Raw genomic sequence first — 21,575 nt, forward strand, 5'->3', positions numbered from 1 at the left:
TCAAATGAAAAAAGGCTCCAAAAACATGGATTCAAACAGCTTTTAAAGGGAAGGAAAGGCCATCCATTGGTGGAGAGTGGAGATGATGTCATCAGGGTAATTAAGATTGGCAGCCCAGATAACCAATAACAGCAACCTAATCAGAGTGTGTAAAAAAAGAGGGAAACAGAGAAGAGAACACAAAACAAGCATGCATACACATACATGCATAGGGATGTAACACAAGGGAAAGACGACTTGTTTTAAAAGAATTAAAAATACATTTGTGTAATTACATTTGTTTGTTGGCTGTTGTATTTAATTAATTTCTCAAATGGTGTTTTCTTTGAAGTGCATGAATGTAATAATGTATGGTAAAGTTATTAATACATATATGCTTGCACGCGTGCACACACACACACACACACACACACATGTTGTGTTTCCATGTTTTATGGGGACTTTCCATAGACATAATGGTTTTTATACTGTACAAACTTTATATTCTATCCCCTAAACCTAACCCTACCCCTAAACCTAACCCTCACAGAAAACTTTCTGCATTTTTACATTTTCAAAAAACATAATTTAGTATGATTTATAAGCTGTTTTCCTCATGGGGACCGACAAAATGTCCCCACAAGGTCAAACATTTCGGGTTTTACTATCCTTATGGGGACATTTGGTCCCCACAAAGTGATAAATACACGCTCACGCATACACACACACACACACACACACACACACACACACACACACACACACACACACATATCACTGTAATAGTGAAGACATCTCATAGACTTCCATTGATTTTATAGAAGGCTAAATATATTTTATATAACCTAACCCTCACAGAAACCTGTGCACAGCATCCTAATCAGGAAATACCTGTAAAATAATGGTGTTTCTCTGTAGAACCTTTAGTGCAATCACTTAATTGAAGGTGTTTCTCTGTAAAACCTTTAATGAAAACTTCTGTAAATGTATTATTTTTGCACTTTATTTGAATAAGGATATTTTACTTTAATTTTAGGGTTTATGTTTGGCAGCCGCTGCTGCCAGTCATTTGACCAATTTTAAGTTTTTTTTTTTATGCAGTGCATAAATATAAATCTAATAAGATTTACCTTAAAATTACAAAGACAAAACGTTAAATTGTTAGTATGGACATAAAGCTTTATATAATGAGCTACATATTTAATTACAGATAATTATTGTAATTTTACATGAATTTGTCTGTAATTTTATAAAACTGAAAAATACAGTAAAATAATATAGTAATTTATCCGTAAAAAATGAGAAATACATGTAATTTGTCATTATTGTAATAAACCGTAAAATTCCAGTTGGGTTATTAATTTACAGATAATGTCTATAATTATGAAAATGTCTGTTTTGATTGTAAATTAAAAAAATGGAAATGTACTGTAAAATTATTTAGTTATTTTCTGTAAAATTATGATTTTTTTTTACAGTGCAGACAGGCTGGTTTGAGTGTTTCTGTAACAGCTGATCTACTGGGATTTTCACACTCAACAGTCTCTAGAATTTACTCTTAATGGTGCCAAAAACAAAATACATCCAGTGAGCGGCAGTTCTGTGGACGGAAATACCTTGTTAATGAAAGAGGTCAACAGAGAATGGCCAGACTGTTTTGAACTGACAAAGTCTACGGTAACTCAGATAACTGCTCTGTACAATTGTGATAAGAAGAATAGCATCTCAGAATGCTATTCTGAGATGCGGGTTGGTGCTGTTTTGGCAGTACGCGGGGGACCTACACGATATTAGGCAGGTGGTTTTAATGTTCTGGCTGACTGGTGTATATGTTCATGTAGTATATGAGAACAACTTCTGTAAGGATGGTTTACTTGGATATATATATGCTGAATAATTATTTGTGTTGCTAAAATAAGCCTTGTTTGGTTGTAGCATTCACTGTTATTGTTTCTGAACAGTGATGATCAGGGGAACACTCTGATCTGCAAATAGATGGGGAGGAGGATGATGATGAAGACGATGGTCCAGCATACCAGGAGGAAAGAGCAGGTTTGTTTGTATTTGTTTTGTTTTTTTTGTTTCCTCTGTCTGTACCACAGTCTTTCTTCTAGAATCATCAAGGCATTTATGTTTTTTCTTTCTTTTTTTCATATTTCTTTAGGCAATAGGCTATGCCAGTTGGAGTAAAGAGCATTTTTTTGTACTAGTAAGTATAAGAAAAGAGTCTTGATTTCAAATAACCTCATTTAACTAATTGAAATGCTAGTTTTGGTTGTTGCAGTATATTCTCAAATATAGTAAGTATCAGTGTAGGAGTGAGGGAGAAGTGTAAATGACTGGCATGTAGAGACATAAGAATTGCTGTTATTTCTCTTAACATGCTACAAATTGATAAAGATAATATGCTCAGGGCTGATGTAGTGTGCTTGTTTTTATATACAATAGTCATGAAATCATTGCTGAAGACCCTGAAGAAATGGCAGACTTTAATCTTCAGATACCTGCTAAAATCAAAACCCTGAAGTGACCATTCATTTGTGGGAGGACGCATAAGCAGAGGCAATTTCAACAGGCTTTATTAAAAATAAACAAAATACAAACAAAAACTCATGAGGTAGAGTAACAAAGCAGGGCAAAAATAAATGAAAAAATAAACTAAGACAAGACAGACCAGGAACTGAATAGAGGCAAGACTTGAATACACGAAACACACTGACAAACTTACAAAACAATCTGGCACAGGACTTTTCTTCTTCTTCTTGTTAATGGCTGTTCACTCCTAGGAGCATATACCTTTTTGCCTAAAAATATGATGCTCTGCCAAGATCATAGAGCTATGTTGTGGATCCGGCATCAGTTGGCACTGCGTGTTCACCTCCTCCATCATTTACCAAATCCCCACGCAGTCCCAATCCAAGCATTGCACCATATTATATTCTTCTATCTAAACCTGAGTCATGCAGAAAGGTAAAAAGTGCTTTATACACCTGTGTATCAGCTAGACCCCAAATATCCTCTACACTTACTGATCTACACTCAATGCTCTCAAATGAGTTTTTACGATATTACATTTACTTATCACATACCAACAGTACATGCTCCACAGATCCCCTTCTGTTACTCAGTCGACGTTGTGTCAAATTAAGTGACACAAGGGGTCTTCCTTGGGAGCCTCGCGTACCTCTGAACTTGAGAAAAGGCCAATGAGAAATTAGCAGAAAGAATTAGCATTTCCCACCCATGGAAATATGGGTATAAAGGGAGTGCCCCAGTTCGCCCGGCTCCTGCCATGTTTCAGCGGTATTCGCTCTGCCTCCGTACGCGGTGAAAAAGCCAATGCTTTACGGGCAGAGATCACTATTTAGCTTCTCAAGGATGCGATAGAGCCCGTCCCTCCAGCCGAGATGAAGACGGGTTTCTACAGCCCTTACTTCATTGTACCAAAAAGGGCAGTGGGTTGCGACCAATCTTGTACTTACGAGTTTTCAACCGGGCCTTACACAAACTGGATGACCTACCACCACCATGCCGCTCCCACATGCGGCTTCACAACCCACGTGGTGTATTTGCCACATGCCACCTCCTTATAGTCTGGGCTGGAAGTGGCCTCCGCAGGGTCTTTTCCACCTGAAAGAATTGGATTGGGAAAGACCGTCTTCCCCGACGCATTTCATAAAGCTAAGATATCCCCAGCTGATTCGTACTCTATGCGAGAGACATAGAGAGAGAAAAGGCTGCGGCTGCCAGGCTTGCTCCCATGCTAGTCATGTAGCACCTGTTCCCCCCAAGGGGTGCGGGAACCTAAGGTCTGTATATGACATCTTTTTGGGGGGTGTTGGAAGACCCCTTGCTTCACTTCATTCGACACAATTTCTCATTCCCTCCCTCAGGAAACGGAGGTTACAACAGTAACCGTGACGTTTCTAACATCCTACAGTTGTCACACAATCCATCCCTATGCTTACTCATAATTGCCTAAGTTGAGTTTAAGCCTGTATGTGCCAGTCTGAGCCTAGCTAACAATATTTCCTCCCTTCTATTCATTCCCATAGACCATTTACTTGCTACTATTTTCCTGATTTTATAAAGCCACCTAACTTTGTTGCTACTATCCCATCTTCCCTGCAATTCTTTATTTAATTCCTTCTTAATTATAGCTTTCATCTCACATTTCCCCATTGACTCTTGAATATCTACTTCTCTTTTCCCAAGTGCACTTTTCGCTAATCTATCAGCCACCTCATTTCCTAACACCCAAACATGTGCAGGTACCAAACAAAACTGTATCATCACTTAATTTACTGTTAACCTGTGCAACAAATAATAGACATCCAAGAGTAAATCTTCCCTTTCTGATCTTGCAGATAAAAAGGTTCTAATCATTTAAAAAAAACATATTTTTTGAAAAGTCTTTTTTGCTCTATCCATTGCAAACCTTCTATTTGTAACATCTAGATGTGTTTTTGTTCATGTTTGTTTATGTTCTTTATTTTAAAATGTTTGTTCATGTTCCATGCCATGTTTTGTTCCTGTTTCCTTGTCATGTGATCATCCTGTTTCCCTCCATGTTCATGTGTCTTGTTTTCATTGGCTCATTGTTTGATTACTTTGTTATTAGTTCTAGTTTGTCATTGGTTTATGGTTATTAGTCCTGTTATCTTGTTTAGTTTTCTGTTTGATCATTGGTTTATGTTCCCCTTGTCCATGAATTTAAGCCCTCATGTTGCCATTGTCAGTGTCGAGTATTGTTAATGTATCGTCGTTGGTGTATTGTTCTATGTCAAGTTTATCGTATAATGTCCCTATTTGTTGCGAGTACAAATTTTCATGCCACGCGTGCTTTCGTTTCCAGTCCAGTCACCAGATCACAACGTCACTTCAACCCCCTCGCCCAAGTGGCGATCTCGTCCTGGCACAAAACTGAACAAGAGGAGAGCTAAAATGGGGAGAAAACAAGGAGGGTAATGAGGAAGCCAGGCGCAACTAATGAACTGATAACCAGGCAAACAAGAGGGCGGGGTCCTCACTCAAGACAGAAGAGCATGTGGCAATGAAAAACCCAAATAAAGCCACATGCTCACACAGATAACAGACACAGATACGAGTGTCAGGATCCAGTCACAAAACGATACAAACCAAGTGACAGGATCCTGACACTATAAACAAGACACAAAGAACACATGGCTATGAAAACAAATCCAAAGCCATGTGTTCACACAAGACAGAACAAAACATGGATGTCAAAATCCAGCCACAAAAACTATAAACTAAACCAACAGATGTGGCAGAATCCAGACACTGAAGAAATAAGACTGAATTTCTTCCTCAGTCTACTCTGACTGAATTAGAATGAAACATCCATTCAATGAAGAAGTTGGTAAATTGTAGTCTGAATATTACATAAAAAAGGGCCTACCTTTGAATATATTTTATTTAATTAAGTTTGCATTCAGTTAGACCATGTAGCTTTATTAATAACTTCTTATTCTAAATCATTTACTTTTTACAGCAGAGAAAAAGTCCCACAAAGAATGTACCAGATGATGTGGAAAATCATGTTGCACAATGACCATGACAAGCTCCTGATAGAGATATTGGAAGTAGAAACAGAGCAAAGATCAATGCACAGTAATTGCTGTTTCACTCAAAACAATATTCCTAATAATAGTTTGATTTTTATTTTTTTTAATATGCTTACATTTGATAAGTATAAAATTAGTTCAATTAATGCTAAAGAAAATATTGTTGCTTTTGCCTTTTACCAAACTGTATTGTTTAATACATTTTGTTTAGGCTTACTACTCAGAAGTTCAAACTCAATAAGTTTAACTATTAAGTACTTAACATAGATTCTGAATTAATAATATGGGCTTTATTTAAAGATTGCTCAATTCTTTTAATTTATTTAAATATTAATTTAAAGATTAAGTTGTGAACTTGTCTTTCATAAATTTTATACAGCTTAATTGCTGTTTGTAAAACTGTTTTATTTTTCATCCATATGTATTAGTAAAATGTTTGTAAAATGTTGTAAATGTTTAAAAGTATATTTATTAAACAACTATTGTTGACTATTTCACAAATTTCTCCACCAGGTTCTGAATTCCCCTTCTTTCCCATCATAAACTTTCTTTAAAGACTATATGAGGAAATGTTTGTTTTGTTAGGTATAGTAGGCCCTACATTAGTCATTCTACAGAGATTATGCGTAATGAATGAGTAAAAGGGTGTAACAGTAATACCAACGTAGGGACATTACTGTTACACTGTTTTGCTCACTCATTACCCATTATCACTGTGCAATGACTGAGAATCACTGACAGTAACTCAGATGTGTCTGTGTGTGGAGGTTAAGGTTTGTCTTAAATAATATGTTGTCTTTATAATAATTATATTGAAGTTCAGGTTATGTCCCCATTGAGATTTATAAGTAAACGGGTGTATGTAGGATGTTGATTCAGAAATTTGTAACAGTGGTTTGATCGAGCAGTGTTTGCTCAGACAGATATTCTCTCTTTGTCTGTCTCTCTTTGTGTGCGCGTGTGTGTGTGTTCTTAATTTGAAGTGTGTAAGTGTGTCATTGGTAGCTATATATTTCCAAATAATGCATCACAGAAGGCCAAATGATAACGTATATGGAAAGCTGAGACAGGAAAGAGAAACTCCACCTCCCTTGGCTTGTCTTGAGAGAGAGAGAGATAACATGCTGCTACATGAGGCAGCACAGAATGTAGAATTGTAGAATGTAGATACACCTGCAAATAGTCCACCACATTAAGGCCACCAGGAAAGACTGAATTAGTTAATTCATTAGGGTACAGAACTACTATACAAAATAAAAGGGAACATACAAACTTTCCTGTTCACCTGTAGCCTGTTTCAACAACTGGAAGTCTTGGAAGGTAAGAGTTGTTTCTGTGATTCCTCTAGATCACATATGATTATGTCAGTGTATGTCAGTAGTGAAGTTCAATGATAATAATTGTTATCAGTAATTATGATTAACTACTGCACATTTAGGGCAGTAAGGATGTGAAGGTATGCTCAAAAGGAAATTATAAAAAATGTTTTAACTACGCTAAAAAGTTTTGGCTACGCAAATCCATGGATTCATATGTGAGAGATAATTTTCACTTTTAATCATTGTACCTTATAGTGTTTTTATGAGATTAGATTATGAGTAAAAGATTTTCCCATACACAGTTCTGGAGATTCCTTCATTAATATAACACCTGTCTGAATTCGGCATTATAAATACTTTATTTTATTAAATCTTGTGTAAACTTTGCCGTTGTCATAACAATCAGTGCATGTCTTGATTTTTGTTTTCGTCTGTGCTCACACAGGATAAGCTCTCACATTAAAAAGTGCTAGTTACAGTGCAGTCTCAAGATGTGTGTTTTTTTTTTTACAAGGGGCCTTAAAGAGTTGGTAAACTCACATTTTCATGATATGTAGTTGGAAGTGAAAGTCTGAGCCAACTGAGAAAACTGTTGCACTTAAAAAGTAAATAACACAGGAGGCTGTTTGATTCCAGAAATGTTTGGAATCAAATCCTATTTTGATTTCTAGTTTCGTAATCAATGAAATTGATTCCAAGAGTTGATTTCAGGCTCATTTTCTTGATAATTTTTTTGCTTTCCCATTGTAAAATTTAGGCTAATGAAAAAAAATATATGCTTACGGTTTTAAAACATATTGTAAAAATGTAGAGTGGTAGACTGAGTAGAGAATTGTTTATGAGTGCAGTCCTTTTATTATTTAACCTTTAACCTACCTATTTATTTATGTGAACTGGGGAGCTAAATCACTATTTCTTGATCCTGTTGTTTGCAGACAGGTAACATTGGGGAAGTTGTTTTCCATTTTAAATTCTGTCATTTGGCATTTTATTTGATTATTCATTTAATCTAAAGTACAATACAGACAGACTATATCGGTCTAGTAATCAGCTGTCTGATGTGTTGAAGGGCATGTTGCTTCATACAGATGAAAAAAATGAAGCAGATTTACTGATGGCTGACAAATATATAAAAGAATGAATGATCTGTCGAGAAATTATGATTGTTTACTTTATATACATTTTATTATCTATTATTTAAATTATAGAGAGTCATCGATTCCAAGCTTTGGAGTTGATTCTTGATTTCTTTCGTGTGTCTGTGTGTGCGTGTGCGTGCGTTTGTATGGGTGTTTTCTTTTAAATTGTTTTAAAGTCGTGTTTTTGCAATATAACAACATAGAGTAACTAAGACATCTTTATTTTTCCACATGTGTTCCATGGACATGTACTATATGATATTTGGTGCCAATCCATGGTACATCAATATGGTGATCATTCAGTACCATGTATTACCATCTGATATCATCACTTTTTATGATATTGCTTTTTTGTAAATGTATGCAAAACGCATACAAAAGAAAACAAGCTTTATTCACAATCATAACTTTTGTTAAATTTAATTTGGGCTGTCTGCAGTTTTTATCATTAATAGAAACCTTCTTTGTTTGTATAGGCTTCTGAAAACTTTTTTCTTGCATTTTCTACATGGTACTGTACTCTATTTGGTAGCTGAAAGCTTTCCCAAATCAGCAACAATATTTCATAAACAACAATGCAAGGTGTGGTGGATGTATAGAACTTTTGGGAATGACTCAGAATAAATTCTGTCTGGGTTTACAATAATGAGCATGTGCTCATCTATTACAGCGATTTATTTTCTTTTATACTGGTGTGTTTTTATGCACAGGTTAGTGTGAATGTACGCAGGTGTACTTATAAATGTATTACTCTATTGTGTTCTTGCCAAGGGCGTGTTTGCTTTTGTTGATGAGTGTGAAGATTTTTGTGTCAGTCTGAGGCATATGTCTCAGTTTATGTAAGACTTAGCCTAGATTATGTCAGACTTATACTAGATAAAAACCTTTAACCATCCAAACACTGGCCACATTAGAATCAGAATGTTGGAATGTCACCCAAGCGTGTTGAACTTCAAGATAGTGATTCTTGTTATCTTGCTGCCTTTCATAATTATCCTAGATTTGTATAGGTTTGGTTTTGGTGGGATGAGGGAAGAATTGTGAAAGATTTCCTGGTAGACAAGTTTGCTCTGTTCATGTCTGGTCTCGCTGCAAGGGAGCAATATCTTAATAGAAAAATGTTGTTTTTGAAAAATCACTCCACTTTTCTCATTACTTCCTTGTTTATCTAAGACTCTTTCTTAGGAGTCCCTTTCAACTGCACACATGTAATGTAAATGTAAAGACTACATTTGCAGTCTTTACATTTCTGTATTTCCATTCACTACTTTGACACTCTCAGATTTTGCAATAAAGCTGTCTAAACCCTGGTCTGGGATTTTTTTCTTTAATGACCTATCGAATGACTTTTAAGGGAATCTATAGTAATAGATGTAGATGTACAATAGATGTAGATGTTTTCACTGCACACCAGAATTTGTGTATTGAAAAATAAAACTAAAATACTATTCATGTCACAAGAATTCATTGAAAAAGGTATAACATGATTATACCTAATATACGATGATACCTAACCTTAAAAATTTTTTAATTCTTTTATCATTTACTCATCCTTAAAACCAATGATTTTCTTTCTTCTGTGAAACAGGAAAGAAAAAGTTAAGTAGAATGTCCAAGCTGCTCTTCATCATTACAATGAAAGTATACAGCCACCATTGGCTGTTAAGCTCTAAAAAGCACCATAAAAGTCATCAAATTAACTTGTGTGCAACAGAATATTCCTCTGATATTGGTTTCTGAAGCCATATGATAGCTTTTTGTGAGGAAAAGATGAAAATTTAGGTCACTATTCACTAGCGATATATCCCTCTGCTGTAGCTCTTAAATCACATTGACACTTGTGCAATGTCATTGCCACTAAAAGCAATTGGTTCCAATGTGTCTAGTACCTGATCACATCATGGCAAGTTGTGTCGAATATGTGCAATTATGAACGTGAACTCTCTCGCTCTCTTTCTCTTTACGGAAAAGAAAGGCGTGAACATTCTGAGAAAATGCTGGTAATATATGGCTTTAAATGCAAATATGAAGATACATTTCTATAACTTTGCTTGAATTTATGGTGTAATTTTGGCCACTGCTAAAACGGGACATACATTGACATCCCTTACAAAAAATCTAGAGTTCTGCCAAACTAGTCGCAAACTTTGCACAAATTTGTAGCAAATTTGCTATTCATTATTTTCACAAGCAAATTAATGTCTAGGTTACGTATGTAACCTCCGTTCCCCGATGGAGAGAATGAGACGCTGTGTCGGAGAAGCGACACTAGGGGTCTCCCTTGAGTGCCAATATATGCCTCTGATCTATGAAAAAAGGCCAATGAGAAGTTGGCAGACGGTATTTGCATACCCCGCCCCCGGACATACGGGTATTTTATTGGACAAATACGGGAGTTCATTCAGGATCTTTCTGAGGAGCCGGGAAATGGTCCGGCCACAACAGTGGCTCGGCTCAGTGACATGGCGGGGAAGACACAACATCTCGTTGCGTCCATCGGGGAACGGAGGTTACATACGTAACCTAGACGTTCCCCTTCTGTCGCTCTCTCCACGTTGTGTTGGAGAAGCGACACTAGGGGTCCCGCTTCAATCATGCCATGCACTGAGCCATGTACGTGAACTGCTGATACAGAAGCGGGCAGGTATTCTTTATGTGCAAAACACGACCAACTGTATCAGGCTGCACGTACCCTTCCCCAATGCTGCATTAAAGTCATCAGAATCCTTCTGGTTACCCTAGATAGGGGAACATGGTGATGCTTGCCAACCTGGGAACGGGCCAAGCCTGGCTGGGCCTCTTTTCTCTCTATGTTTCTCGCATAGAGCAATTGCAGCCGGGGCCCTTACATGCATTAAAGGAAGGGGGTCTTACCCAGTTTCCTATTCGTTCAGGGGGAGGAAATGCTGCAGAGACCACACCTACCCTGCAGGGGAGGTAAAGGTGGCGAATACATCACATGGCCATTTAGGACCTATGTGGGAAAGTTGGCGCGGTGGTAGATCCAGCTTTGTAGAGGGGGGAGTTGCTAAAGCACGGCGACCGAGGCAGCTGGAACTGCCTAAGGGAGACACGGGGGTCCGCTCGTGAGGGGACAGTACCGCGGAGATTACACACAGGGGGAGTCCGTACAGGAGGCCTTAAACCTGTGGAGCACCTATTCCAGTACAGGGTAGATTAAGTACCCATAGTGGCTTGGGTCGGCGCTGAACTGCGGACCCATGAGGGCTAGGGAGGAATCAACCAGGGATCCGAGAGATGGGGTCTCCTGGGAAAAAAGGCACACTATTTTACCTCGGCTGAGGGAAAGGGCGCTAGGCGCAAGCGATTCACCCGGCCAGTTCGTCAGTGTGTTACCGAGTTCTACTGGCTCGGACCTGAGAAAACACGATACTGACTCAACTCGGAGATTGTAGAATCTCGCGAAAGTATTAGGTGTTGCCCATCCTGCTGCTCTACAGATGTCTGCTAGGGAGGTGCCCCTGGCCAGTGCCCACGAGGATGCAACACTTCTGGTTGAGTGCACTCGAACCCGCAGGGGGGGGCACGGCCTGGGTGTGATAAGCCAATGAAATGGAATCGACTACCCAGTGGGCGAGCCTCTGTTTGGAGACAGCGTTCCCTTTCTGCTGTCCCCCAAAGCAGACAAAGAGCTGCTCAGAACGTCTAGAGCTCTGTGTGCGGTCCAAATAGATACGCAAAGCACGTACCGGACACAGCAACGAAAGGGCTGGGTCTGCCTCCTCCTGGGGCAGCGCTTGCAGGTTCACTACCTGATCTCTGAAAGGCATGGTAGGAACCTTGGGCACGTAGCCCGGTCGCGGTCTTAGGATCACATATGTGTCTGCCGGACCGAATTCCAGGCAAGTGTCGCTGACAGAGAACGCTTGCAGGTCCCTGACCCTCTTGATGGAGGCGAGCGCGATCAGCAGGGCCGTTTTGAGAGAGAGGGCCCTGAGTCCAGCTGAATCTAGCGGCTCGAAGGGGGGTCTCTGGAGGCCCGTGAGGACCACAGGCCTCCAGGAGGGGAACAGGTTTGGCCGGGAGGGATTTAGGCTACGGGCGCCTCTTAGGAACCTGATAATTAAGTTGTGCTTACCCAGAGACTTGCCATCTATTGTGTCATGGTGAGCCACGATGGCGGCGACATACACCTTGAGGGTGGAGGGGGACAGCCTCCCCTCCAGCCTCTCCTGTAGGAACACAAGCACTGACCTAACTGCACACCTCTGTGGGTCTTCGACTCAGGAAGAACACCAATTTGCGAACAGGCGCCACTTTAGGGCATAAAGATGCCTGGTAGAAGGGGCTCTTTCTTGGTTGATTGTGTCTATGACGGTCTATGGTAGACCGGCTAGCTCTTCTGCATCCCATCCAAGGGCCAGACGTGTAGGTTCCAGAGGTCTGGATGCGGGTGCCAGAGCGTGCCCCGTCCCTGAGAAAGAAGGTCCTTCCTCAGGGGAATTCGCCAGGGAGGGGCTATCGCGAGAAGCGTGAGATCCGAGAACCAAGTCTGAATGGGCCAATAGGGCGCCACCAAGGATACTTGCTCCTTGTCCTCCCTGACCATGCACAGCACCTGTGCAAGAAGGATCACTGGGGGAAATGCGTACTTGTGCAGCCCCGTGGGCCAACTGTGTGCCAATGCGTCTGCCCCGAGGGGTGCCTCTGTTTGGGCGTACCAGAGCAGGCAGTGGGAGGTTTCTTGGGAGGCAAACAGGTCTACCTGGGCCTTGCCGAACCATTCCCAGATCAGCTGGACCGACTGGGGGTGGAGCCTCCACTCCCCACTGGGCAAGCGTTGTCGTGACAGCGCGTCCACTATCACATTGAGGTTGCCGAGGATGTGAGTGGCACACAGCGACCAAAGGAGTAGACGACGGGCAAGTTGTGACATGCGGTGGGAGCGTAATCCGCCTTGGCGATTTATGTACGCCACCACTGTGGTGCTGTCTGACCTGACTAGGACATGTTTGTCTCAAACTAACGGGAGAAACTTCCTCAGGGCAAAGAACAGCCAGAAACTCTAGGCAGTTGATGTGCCAGTGCAGCGGGGCCCTGTTCCAATGTCCCGCGGCTGCGTGCCATTGCACACGGTGCCCCAACCCGATCTGGAGGCGTCGGTCGTGACCATGATGAGTCGGGACACCTGCTGCAAGGGTACTCCTGCCCGTAGAAAGCAGAGGTCTGTCCAGGGTTTGAAGGTTTGGCGGCAGGCGGTGGTGATCCTCACACAGTGTGTGCCGTGGCGCCATGCTCGTCTTGGGACTCGAGTTTGAAGCCAGTGCTGAAGTGGTCTTATATGCATCAACCCCAGCGGCGCGGCCGCCGTGGAGGATGCCATATACCCAGGAGCCTTTGGAAATGTATTAAAGGGACCATATTGCCTGGCTTGAAGGAAGCGAGGCATTTCAGCATGGACTGTGCACGCTCGTTGGAGAGACGTGCTGACATTGAGACTGAGTCTAACTCCATGCCGAGAAAAGAGATGCTCTGAACCGGGGCGAGCTTGCTCTTTTCCCAGTTGACCTGAAGTCCCAAATGGCTGAGGTGCCTGAGCACCTGGTCTCTGTGCCCATAGTAACACTTGCGAGGGGGCCAGGATGAGCCAGTCGTCGAGGTAGCTGAGTATGCGGATGCCGGCTTCTCGGAGTGGAGCAAGGGCTGCCTCTGCGACTTTCGTGAAGACGCGAGGGGACAGAGACAGGCCGAAAGGGGAGGACTTTGTACTGATACGCCTGGCCATCAAACGCGAACCGTAGAAAGGTGTTGTGGCAGATTCGAGACGTGAAAGTACATGTCCTTTAGGTCTACCGCTGTGAACCAATCTAGATGCCGGACACCAGTCAGAATCTGTTTCTGGGTAAGCATTTTGAACGGGAGTTTGAACAGAGCCCGTTCAAAGTCCAAGATCGGTTGTAAGCCGCCGCCTTTCTTGGGTACAATGAAGTAAGGGCTGTAGAAACCCTTCATTTCGGTTGGAGGTACAGGCTCTATCGCATCTTTGAGTAAAAGAGAGGCAATTTCCGTGCGCAGGGATTTGGCATGTTCGCCGTATACTTCTAAAAAATGGACGCCCGCGAAGGGGGGCAGAGGCCTGGCAAACTGAATTGCGTAACCGAGTCGAATGGTCCGGTGCAGCAAGTGTGACAGGTTGGGCAGTGAAAGCCACGCCTCTAAACTCCGTGCTAGGGGCACCAAGGGGACGAGTATTTTGGACGTACACGGCGGGGCTTTGCAGTGGGGCGGAACAGGTAATATGGCATCGGGAGGCAGTGGGACTGTTGAGATCTGGAAGCAAAGTGCTGTGAGAACTTCATTTACGGGCCAGGTGACCCAGAGACAAAGGAAATAGCTCTTTTATTGAGAATGTGGGCACCGCAGGTGCAGCAAATGAAAAAACACAAGATTCTCCTCCTGACCCTCCACTGGGGGACGGAACGGTCTTACCACCTCCGGAGCTAACGTCTTGGACTCTGGGTCGGACGTCTCAGGAGTGCCTGGGAGCCTTCCGGGTCCTCAAGGGGGTCTGTGAGACAGGGGGCGTGCGCCTTCTTTGGAGTGCTCAACACTGGGGCTGAGAGCTGGGCCCAGGCTGAGGCAGAGCAGAGTGTTTCTTAGCCGCAGGGGGGGCCTCGGCGAGCAGACAGGGCATGGCCCAGGGCGGCAGGTTTGCGGCGGGGCATGATGTGAGAGATGGCCTCCATCTGCTTCTTCACCGCGGAGAACTGTTAAGCGGTGTCGCCGAAGAGGCCGAACTGGGAGACAGGGGCATTGAGGAAGCGAGTCTTGTCGGCTTCACGCATCACGACCAAGTTCAGCCACAGATGATGTTCCTGGACCACGAGCGTGGCCATCGCCTGCCCGAGTGACTGCGCTGTGACCTTCGTCGCTCTCAGGGCGAGGTCGGTCACTGAGCGCAGTTCCTGCAGCATGTTGGTATCAGGGCCACCCCCATGCATGTTTGAGTGCCTTGGCCTGGTGGATTTGCAGGAGGGCCTTGGCATGCAGGGCGGAAGCGGCACTGTAGGCCTTCGCGGTCAGCGAGGATGTTGCCCTACAGGGCCTGGAGGGGAGTACAGGGCGGCCCTGCCAGGTGGTAGGGTTTCCGGGGCATTCGTGAGCACAACCATCCTATCCACCTGGGGAATCGCCGTGTATCCATGGCACGCTCCACCGTCGAGGATAGTGAGAGCGGATGAGCAAGTGGCGGTGTGACGAGTGGAGAGGGGTGCTCTCCACGATGACGTCAGCTCATCGTGCACTTCCGGGAAAAACGGAACCGGGTGGGGGTGAGGCTGTGAGCGCCGCCAGGACCCCAGGAACCAGTCATCCAGCCGTGATGGCTGTGGGGAGGATGGAAGGTTCCAATCCAAGCCCACGCTAGCAGCGGCCCGGGAAAGCATGTCGGTCATCGGCACGTCGACCTCAGCCTGGGCGTGCTGGCCCGAAAGCGGCATCCCAGGGGAGTCCTCAGCATCAGATACCGCGCTCTCCGATGCAGTGGCGAGCTCATCCACTTCAAACTCGAGAGGATAGGCAGACTGGCTGTGAGGCGAGCCGCTGTTTCCTCGACCATGGACGGGAGTTAACGAGCGTGCCGGGGACGGGTGGTCCGAGGGGCCGTACCCGGAGGCGCTGCACCTGCTGCCATCCCCAGATTGCTTCCATCGCCAACAGCATCGTCCTCAATCCCGTGGGAAGAAGGAGCAATGCGGTGGACGGCTGGAGTGGCAAGTCGCGACCGCAATGTTGTCATGGTCATGTTCTCGTAGTGAGAACATGAACCATCCACAAACGTAGCCTCGGTGTGATCGCTGCTCAAACACACGAGACAACGCCTGTGGCCGTCTGAAGCAGAGAGCACTCTACCGCATCCAGGAACAACACAGGGCGGAAAGGCATCTTGAGAAAGACGCGTCCTGAAAAGGACGTTCAATGAGGCTGTGTTTGCTCTTTTAGAGGAAATTACTCTTTTAATAAAATCACTCTTTTGAATAGAACTAATTTGAGTTTGTCTGCGCTGTCGAAGCACCCAGGGGCAACAATGCACAGCAGTGCAAGAAGGAGAAAGCCGCTGTTGTGCACCGTCGAATCCAACAGCATGCAGAGCGTCAGAGGAATAGCAGGAACTGGTGTGTGACTCGCAGCAAACTGCATACATGACCATCGGCTCCGAATAAATTTTCTGAATTAACTCCCGTATTTGCCCACTTAAATACCCGTATGTCCGGGGGCGGGGTATGCAAATACCGTCTGCCAACTTCTCATTGGCCTTTTTTCATAGATCAGAGGCATATATGCTCAAGAGAGACCCCTAGTGTCGCATCTCCGACACAACGTGGAGAGAGCGACAGAAGGGGAACTTAGAATTCATTGCAAATGTCTGCCAGAAGTTGCGACTCCAGGTGTGGTAGTCGGCATCTTTACTTGCTGAGGTAGAAGCAAAAGAAGCCTTTTAACCACTGATGATTTAAAGTAAAATATATGCAGTAGGGAATGTGTAATTTGGCATGTTTTCATTCTGCATTCATGGAACTAATACCTTATACGTGGCCATAATATGCACTGTTTTTTTCTAACACAATTAGGTCTCTGAGTCAAGAGAGGAGGACGCTGGCGCAATTGTGGCTGCCGCTTCTCCACCAGCGCGTTAAATTGTTTATTTCATGGTGCCGTTGACTGGTTTTATATCGGCTGATGTTACCTGCTGCTAATATGCGGCCTTGCTGGATTTTATTTGTTTTTATACTGCCATTATTTGTAGTTTACGGCAAGATTTATCTCGACATCCCGGATTGCACTATGCTGAAATACTCTGCCAGGGAACTTTTACAGCTTGGTCATCTTGCACCCTCTGCGATTGGAAAAACTGTGATCGCTACAACTTCTCTGCTGGCCAAAATAAGTTCATCGTGGCTTCCGCCGGAATCTGCATTCAAGCGGAGCCGGTATAAACTCAGTTTGATCGCAAAGGCATTTGGATCGCCGCCATTTATCTTTGCGTCAAGTCTTCCCTGCTAACTACTTCTACATCCAGAACTCTACTCCATCTAGCTGGGGTGTCCGTCTTGACACAATCAGGTTTGCACATTTGAACACTCGCTCTATAAACAACAAAGCGGCTTTACTTTGTGATATTATCTTGGACAAAACACTGGACTTTTTCTGCCTTTGTGAAATGTGGCATCAGCCAAATGACTATTTCAATCTAAATATGTGTGCTCTGCCTGGCTACACTTATCTTGACCGGCCCCGCTCCACCGGTAGAAGTGGCGGTCTTGCTGTCATTTACAGATCTGATGTAAATGTTTGGCCTTTAAGCTGAATGGTCTCTCATCAGTTATTGTGTTAAAAATCTATCGTCCTACCAAACTTAACTGCATTTTTTTCTGAATTTACTGTGTTTGATTTGCCAGTGCACTCTGTCCAGTTACTCTTTTAACTGGTGATTTTAATATTCATGTTGACAATATGGCTTGCAATAATGCTGTGTGTTTTATGGATACACTAGAATTTTTTAACTTCACTCAGCATGTTAATTTTCCGACACACAAACACGGACATATATTAGATCTGGTTTGCACCTCAGGAGTACTTATTGAACAACTTGAGTGTACTGATGTATGTATAAGTGATCATAAGCTCCTCACGTTCAATCTAACTCCTCCTTCTTTGCAGACAGTGAAAGAATGTGTTATCTGTTTTAGGAAAATCAGTGATATTGATCTTGATCTTCTTAGTCATACTATGGGTGATTTACCAGTTGCGGCCTCTATTGGCCAGAATAATGCTGCTCTTACATCTATTCTGGATGAGTTTGCCCCTTTGAAAAAATGTGTTGTTTCTTTTAAGAGATCATCTCCTTGGTATACATCTGAGTTACGCAAATTGAAGGCGATAGGCAGGCAGTTCGAACGGAAATATAAAAAATCAATGTTTGATCAGCATCAGATTGAGTATCATAAAGCTCTCAAAGCTGCAAAAGCGGCATATTATTCTACTATTATTAGTAGTAACATCTCAAATCCTAGAGTTCTGTTAAAACAGTTAATAATCTAATTAAATCTCCCAGTAACTTAAACTGTCCTACCATTGAGCAGTGTAATGCATTTCTCAATTATTTTTCATCTAAGATTGAGAATATTTATAACACCATTGCCTGTGAGGATGCTTCTGAGTTTGTTGAGGTGCATTCTCCTAATCTCTCTGGTCTTGCTTTTTCAAGTTTCAGTACTGTTGATTTTGATTTTGAATTCTACTACTTGATCCACTACCTACCTGCCACTGTCCACTGTCTGCCTGTCATTGTGCCCCACATCACTGCTATTGTAAATGCTTCACTCAATATAGGGAATCTCTCTTCTGCTCTAAAAAATGGCTGCAGTTACCCCAGTTCTTAAAAAGCCTGGGAGTGATATCACTGATATTTCAAATTATCGACCCATCTCTAATTTACCTTTCCTGGCAAAAGTGCTTGAGCGTGTGGTTGTTGGCCAACTCCATACTCGTCTTTGTATGAATGGCCTACTAGAAAATTTTCAATCCGGGTTTAGATCTGAACACAGTACAGAGACTGCTTGTAACACAGTTGAAGGATGGGCAAGGAGGAGGCGAGAACCGGCTTGTCAACATAAATTATATTTTAATGAGAAACTTAAACTCAAAAACACATAAACAAACACACATGACGGACATGTCCGTAATTCTCTCTCTCTCGAACCATCGTCACCGGCCGCCTTTATCCCTTATATTCCGACCGGCCCCGCCCCCCTCCGCTCCACACTGCTCTACTTAGGATCCTGAATGACCTGCTCGTTATAGCCGACTCTGGGGCTTGTGGCATTTTGGTTTTGTTAGACCTTAAGGCTGCATTCGATACCATATGTCACAGCATATTATTGGATAGATTGCATATGTGGACCGGTCTGTCTGGAATTGTGTTAAATTGGTTTAAATCTTACCTCTCAGATCATTCCCAATTTGTCTACCTGGGTTCTAACAGATCTCTGACTGTGCCTCTGTGTCAGGGTGTTTCTCAGGGGTCAGTTTTGGGTCCTGTTTTATTTAGTGTTTATATGCTGCCTCTTGGGCAGATCATTCAGAAGTATGGCCTGAGCTTTCACTGTTACGCGGATGACACCCAGATTTATATCAGTTCTCAGCCTGATCTTAATTCTTCCTCTTCAAAACTTTCTGACTGTTTGTTGGAAATTAAAGCGTGGATGAAACTCAACTTTCTACAACTAAACTGCTCCAAAACTGAAATCGTATTAATTGGTACTCCAATTAATGTCAGTAAATGTAAGGATTTTAAAATTTCAGTAGACAATACCCAGTTGTCCCCTTCTGGCCAGGTGCGTAACTTGGGCATGATTTTTCATGCCCAGCTAACTTTTAATTCACATTTTAAAAACATAACAAAGGTTGCTTTTTTCCATCTGAGGAACATTGCACGTATTAGACCATTTCTCTCTAGGCCTGATGCAGAGAATCTTATCCATGCCTTCATTACATCCAGGCTTGATTATTGTAACTCTTTTTGCGGGTTTACCAGCAAATTCTATTAGGACACTGCAAAATATACAGAACTCTGCCGCACGTGTTTTGACTCATACATCCTCACGCCATCACATTACACCCGTGCTCCAGCAACTGCATTGGCTTCCAGTTCAGCCACGTATTGATTATAAAATTCTGATTTTAACCTATAAAGCAGTACAAGGGTTGGCTCCAGATTACATCTGTGATTTGGTTACTCCATCCATTCCCGCTCGCTCTCTCTGCTCTGCTGGCTCTCTCTCTCTGTGTCAGCCTCGTTGTAAATTAAAAACCATGGGGGGAAGGGCCTTTTCCTATAATGTGCCTAAGTTATTTAACACACTACCCTCATCTATTAGGGATGCTGCTTCTGTGGATTGTTTTAAGAAACTTCTTAAAACACATCTTTTTAGTCAAGTTTTCAGTTTATAATTGTATTATTTTTTTATGTATTTTTTCTTTTTTGATACTTCTATATATATTTTTATTCACATGTTTGATTATTTTGTTCTGTACATGCTGTAGTGCTTTGAGTCTGAGAAAGGCTCATTACAAATAAAATGTATTATTATTATTATTATTACTTCTGCAAAAATGGCTGTATAAAATAGTATTAATGGGCAGTATGCAGACAAAGGGATCATGATGAGAGGTATATCCCACTTAGGGCAGATGTGTTAATGCTTTCAGCTGCAGACAGCGCACAAGTGAAGTAGCATATCAAACAGCATGAATGGGCACTTAGTTGATATATTCCTTTTGTAGACTAATTAACCTAAAAAATTGCATGGCATGTTCTTGGAATATGTCTCTTTCTGAACGTGACAGAACATATATGTCAAAAATGCATGTGCACAGTTCAGTTGAATGATAATCTTTACCCTCTATAACTTAATGATGTTGAAACAAACATATGAAGCAAGCTGTAGCAGACTCTATGGTCGCCGGCGGTCTTAAACCCCGTGCATTTCAGCGGCCGGTAGGCGACTCCTGCGCCCCTGGCAGCGGCCCTGTTGGATCACGACCCGGCCCCGCCCTCCGCCCTGCCACAGACACATACACACACACACATGTATGTTGTAACCTCCATTCCCTGATGGAGGGAACGAGACTTTGTGTCGAGTGAAACAACACTATGGGACTTTCTTGAAGGCCTCAGTTACATCAGAACTTGAGAAAAGGCCAATGAGAAATTGGCAGACAGAATTTGCATGTCCCTCCATCGGACATACTGGTATAAAAGGAGGGAATCATGCGTCTGTCCATTCAGGTTTTGCACTGAGGAGCCGAGAATAAGGTTCGGCCATAACAGTGGCTCGGTTCAGCGTTGTGGCCAGGGGGACACAATGTCTCGTTCCCTTCATCAGGGAACGGAGGTTACAACAGTAACCTTGATGCGCACTTCGTGCGTCTGGCGCGTACTTCGACGTTGTGTTGAGTAAAGCGACACTAGGGGTCCTTATTCAATCACACCATGCGCTGAACCATATACGTGCGCTGATGGTGCAAGTGTGGGCAGGCAGATGCGTGCCAAAGCGACAGGCTGCATCAGACTGCATGTACTCTTCCCCAACGCCTCATAAAATCATCATAAACCTCCTAGGTTCCCAGCACCCCGAAGGGGGGAACAAAGCCACATGCCAAGCATGGGAGCAGGCCACGCCAGCCACGCCTTTTCTCTATATATATTTCTCGCATAGAGTTAAAGCAGCTTGGGCCATCTTAACGCTATCACATGCACCGGGGAAGGCGTTCTTTTCCGACTGCTATTCTTTCAGGGGGAAAAGACCCGGAGGAGACCACCACCTGCCCAGGCTGGGGGGAGGTAAAGAGTGGCGAAATACGTCACATGGGTTTTCAGGTCATGTGGGAATGGCGTGGTGGTAGATCCTACCTGCTGCGAGGGAGGAGTTGCTACAAACATGGCAACCGGGGGGCAGCGGGGACTGCCCAAGGGAGACGTGGGTCTGCCCGTAGTGGGACCGCACCGCGGAAAATACACACAGGGGTAT

At 43.2% G+C, this 21,575-nt stretch overlaps 1 protein-coding gene and 1 long non-coding RNA gene across 2 annotated transcripts in view; both read left to right on the forward strand.

The window, feature by feature from the left end:
* The first annotated feature begins 1,911 nt into the window (after positions 1–1,911).
* On the forward strand, positions 1,912–5,004 carry LOC127651252 (uncharacterized). The gene is made up of 3 exons (XR_007971558.1): positions 1,912–2,031; positions 2,144–2,188; positions 4,835–5,004. It is a non-coding gene; the product is annotated as an uncharacterized LOC127651252 (long non-coding RNA).
* Positions 5,005–6,730: 1,726 nt separating this feature from the next.
* Positions 6,731–21,575, forward strand: part of ltb4r2a (leukotriene B4 receptor 2a) — a 69,368-nt gene continuing 54,523 nt past the window's right edge. The window contains exon 1 of the mRNA XM_052136933.1: positions 6,731–6,884. The gene's annotated coding sequence lies outside the window, so the exon portion shown is untranslated. The remainder of the gene's footprint in view (positions 6,885–21,575) is intronic.

Source organism: Xyrauchen texanus, chromosome 1 (assembly GCF_025860055.1).
Source record: "Xyrauchen texanus isolate HMW12.3.18 chromosome 1, RBS_HiC_50CHRs, whole genome shotgun sequence".
Classification (NCBI taxonomy): Eukaryota; Metazoa; Chordata; class Actinopteri; order Cypriniformes; family Catostomidae; genus Xyrauchen; species Xyrauchen texanus.